Source organism: Tyto alba, unplaced genomic scaffold (assembly GCF_018691265.1).
Source record: "Tyto alba isolate M040663 unplaced genomic scaffold, T.alba_DEE_v4.0 Super-Scaffold_3, whole genome shotgun sequence".
Lineage (NCBI taxonomy): Eukaryota > Metazoa > Chordata > Aves > Strigiformes > Tytonidae > Tyto > Tyto alba.
Genome location: NW_024881304.1, coordinates 19,843,757 through 19,848,447, shown reverse-complemented (window position 1 = coordinate 19,848,447; position 4,691 = coordinate 19,843,757).

Here is a 4,691-nt window from a genome sequence, read left to right as displayed (position 1 = left end):
CAGATGAGGAAGGCGCGGGGCAGGGGTGGTCCCTGCCTGGAGCTGGACGAGGGGGTTTAGAGCTGGGGAGAGGCCTGAGCTCTGCGCCGATACCTGCCAGGGAACCCAGCCGGCGCGGGGCAGCCGCGGTGGGAGGCTGAAGGTGCCGGTGCCGGCGCGGGGGGCTCTGCGGTGCCGTCCCCACCTCGGGCACCAGCGCAGGCTGCCGAGGGCTGCGCAGAAACCCCGAGGAAGAGGAGGAGGCTGTGAAGCACACGAGTGTCTTGCAGGGCCCCAGCGTCGGCTGGAAATGCCGATCATCGATTTGTAAACTGCCACTAAAAAAGAACTGCAGTTTAAATTGGATTTTGTAGAAGCAGCCATAAAACATCTTGCCGCGCAACGCCGTCTCCTTCAGAAAGTGCCTTGTCGTGCAAAATACCCTCCGTGCTGTGTGCTTCAAAGCGGCGTGGATCGCTGCTACCTGGCGGTTCTGTTCGCTTGCAGTGCTCTGACTTGCCAGGTTCGCAGCTCTCCGAGGAAATGATGGGAACGTGGAATAAAATGCCCCGGTGCCAGGGGTGCCCGGGCTCCGCTTGTGCTGTTCTGCGAGGGCGAACCACAGAGAACAGTGGGTTTTGGTCAGGTTACTATACTGAACCAAATAGCGTCAAACACGTAGGACAGAAGTATTTCCTGACAGGCACTGTCAGGAAACGAGTAAGTGGCATTCACAAAGCTTAACTTTCCATTACTTCTAAGCTTAATTACATCACTTGAATCGATGCTCGGAGCATTTGGCAGCATTACCTTACCCAGCAGATCAGCCCCTTCGTTGCCTCTGTCACCCAAAATAGTTCTTTGGTCAAGCCCTTTGCCAAGCGGGTGGTATAGGATGAACCGAACTATTTAATCAGCAGTTAGAGCTTGTGAAAGTTTAGTGAAAATGCTTGTGCTTTTTGGTCTAACGTATTCTCTCATTACAAGTCATCTATTAATTTCAGGGGGCTTTTCGCATGCTGCTGGTTCGAAGAACGGGAGGCCCGTGTTTGAGAAGTGCCTGCAGAGCCGGGGGCCCTTTGGGGTCCCGGGCGGTTCGTTCCCTTGCCCTTTGCTGGGCTGCCAGGCGCGCTGTTACCGGAGAATGTGCCCGGCTCGCTCCTCTCCAGCCCAACTGACTCCCAGCAATGAATTTCCACGGCCGCAGGTCTGACCCCCCGGCCGCTCAGCCCGGCCCGGATTTCGCGCCTTGTGCCGCCCTTGTGCTACAGACCAGTGCTCCTCCCGGCTGAAAAGCACCCCGGGAGCTCATTGTCTGTCCGCTAAGGACAAAGCACCCCGAGTTCACAGTCGTGTACATGACGTCCGGATTTGCTATTTATGTATTTCTCACTATTTTTCTGGCCTTTGCTTTCTTTCCATGAGAAGGATCGAGCAGGGGTTTTGATACCAACGTAGGCACGTTTCATTCCATGCTGTTCTTCACTCCCTGCTGTCCTCGGCTAAAACACTGGGCAATGAAACGCGCACGCGCCGGGCAGCGGGTCCTTTCCTCGCGGAGCTGGCGAGCCCGGCGCTGACCCGTTGCCGGTTCTGCCCTTTGCTCCCAGGAGCTGCTTCGGGCCGGGCCGCGCTCAGCATCGCCGCTCGAGTGAGCGCGTCTGGCCCGGGTACCGAAACTGCATCACCTCACTGCCGTGAAAAATCCTGCAAGCAGAAATGTTAAATTTCTTCGGTGCCTCCTGTCTCTGAAAGGGATATGGCAGAAAACAAATCTTCATTGTCTTGCTAGACTAATGCTATTAGTTTTAATGAACTGTTTCAGATTGTGCCTTGAAGTAAGAAGGAGAAAAAGCACAGAATTTCCTGTTTCTGATGACTCTCTGTCTCAGAAAAGAGAACTTTGGCACAAGCACTAGACATTTGCTAGGAATTAGATGCTGACAGTGAGCATCGGAATGTCCCGGTTTTCCTGCCTGTGAAAACAGAAAATGCCGTCTCTGATGCAGGATTGTTAAGAGGATAAATACATTGATATTAGCGCAGTACTTGAAATATTTATGTCCTGGTCTTGCAAGGTGTTTATACGCTGGTGGTCTGCACCAGATCCTGGGAAGGTCACAGAAAAATGTTTGTGGCCCCTGGGGATGTGCGAGGGAAGAACCAAGCATTGCTGCGCTGGTGGGAGTTTTGTTCTTACCCCATCCCAGGCCAGTCCTAACACTGAGTACCCTTCTGTGGTATGTGAAAGAAGGGAGAGATTTAGCTTTGTACAATAATGCCATAATTTCAGAGTGAACTTTTCAGTAAAGTAATTTATATGTCTCATTTAAACCCTTCTCTTCAGCTTCATGCCTGAGAAGTCTCTCTGCATTTTTTTCTAATAGTCAAGAGGAGTTCTTAAATGACAACCTGGGTAATAGTGACTATTATTAGAAGATTAAGGCAGCCAAATTGAGTACACTCTAGAGAGACTTCTGATCCCAGCTTTGCGCACTTCTTTCCATATAAAACTCTGACAGCAGACCTTTGAAGAAGTGCTGGCAGTGTGCTTGGGAAGGGGGGGTCTGAAATACCGCTGCAGCTCTCGGCCAGTTACTCTGCGACCTCTTTCCAACCCTGATGCCGCAGTGTGAACACTCAGGTTCTCCCCAAATATCCTCAGAAAGGCGAAGATGAGCAGCGAGTCCCTCTCGTGCGTGGTTCGCCCTGAGCTTGCCCCTGGGAGCTTCCCTGCGGCCGCCCCAGGGCGAGGGGCCCCGCAGCCCCCCGCGCCGGCTCTCGGCACCCTGCTCAAAAGGCTGCACCGAGCATCTGATGGAGGAGGGGGAGACGAGATGATTTCTTCTGCTTCTGTCACTCCGAGAGGGCTGGTTTAGAGGGAAATAGACTGCAAACAGATTTCTGAAGGGGGAAAAAAAAAAATAAAGTGCTTTGTGCTACCAGTTACTAATGCATTAAATGTCACAGCGGGGTTACATTTTACTCGAAGCATAAAACTAGGGTAGAAATGTCTTATTAAACATTGAAAATACGCCCCTCTACCTCCAGCAACGACTCCATTTAAACCCCCTGTGCTTGAACCCTTGTGACTTGCTAAATGACAAAGGTTGTACGTATTGCTTAAAATATAGATGTATATACTTACAGATCATGATCCCGACTGCTTACAAAACTTTGAAAGTAGAAACAAGACAAAATACAAGTTACGTTCAGGTGGCATTGTTTTTTTAGACAAAACTATCTACTACAAAAGGACGATGCCGGTTGATGTGCGAGCTATCAGGTAAGCAAGCTTTGGCAGTAAAGAGCAAGTGCGTGCCGTGGTGCTGAGCCTCCCTTCCCACACGCCGCGGTGCTGAGCCTCCCTTCCCACACGCCGCGGTGCTGAGCCTCCTTCCCACACGCCGCGGTGCTGAGCCTCCTTCCCACACGCCGCGGTGCTGAGCCTCCTTCCCACACGCCGCGGTGCTGAGCCTCCTTCCCACACGCCGCGGTGCTGAGCCTCCTTCCCACACGCCGCGGTGCTGAGCCTCCTTCACGCGCGCCCGTGACGCCCCGCGCTCCCTCGCACCCCCGGCCGTGCCGGCGCGGTGCCCTCAGCCCGGCCCAGGCAAAAGGGAGCGGAGGTTTTGGGGCGAGCGGTGGGGCTGAGCCGTGTTTCGGGGCTGACTCGCGTTGCGCTCTGGGCTGGTCGGCTCCCTGCGCTGGCAGAGGTCAGAGCGGAGGGGCTGTTGTTTTGGTTGGCACGGTGAATATTTAATTCGGGTTGCTATTGAAAGGGTTGCTTTGACAGGGACTTCGTATAGTGCCATCTCAAGAGTTAGTACTTCATGGCGGGATTTTTTTTTTTGTTCTGGAATTCTCATCATCAAACTAAATTTAGTCATGTAGAAATCAATAAATTACCGCCAACTTTAACATAAGGGCAGAGTTAGGTCAATATTACATGTTTTTGAACAAACTTACTCGTGGTATTCAGGCTCTTCTCCTCTTTAGTTAGGAATGACATGACGAGAAACTTTCCACTGCTTTAAATGTTAAAGAATCTCTGAAAATATTTAGAAACAATCAATTCAAAATGTTCTATGGTTCGGGTTTTGATTTTTTTGTTTTTTTTCTGAAGTACAGTATGTTCTTCTGCAGATTTTCATCCAGTCTACATGCTCATGTCCCAGAGGCTTGTTTCCATGGTGCATTTGTATTTCTATCAGAGAGTACATCCAGTGACACATACGTATGAGAGGCAGAGCCTGGTGGAGTATTTTGTTTGAAGAGTGATTTACTGAGGGCAGCTGAAGAGGAGCCGTTTGTCTGTCAGAGCAGAGAGAAAACAACCAGTTCTGTAAGCAGCACTGGGGCTGGAGCCGCCTTTGGGAACAAGCAATTTTTACATTATTAAGTTGTGCACAAACAGCTGGGAACTATGTAAAATGCCACTTAAATCTCCTCTTTGTCTCAACAGTACTTAGGAAAATAAGTAGCTTTTGGAGATTTGCTTCATGTTGGGCTATTCCATCTCCTACTAAGCTCTTCCATACATTTCTGCTAACCAAACAGGGCAATAAGCTTACAGAAATGCAGGTTGGTAAAAACTGCTATTTTAATTTAAACGGATATTTCAGGGGGTCGGGAGGAGAGTATATGTTCTCTGTTTTGGTGTTCTGTGCATAACAACAAGTTGTGGCTTGGTGGCTCAGCAAAATAAACCA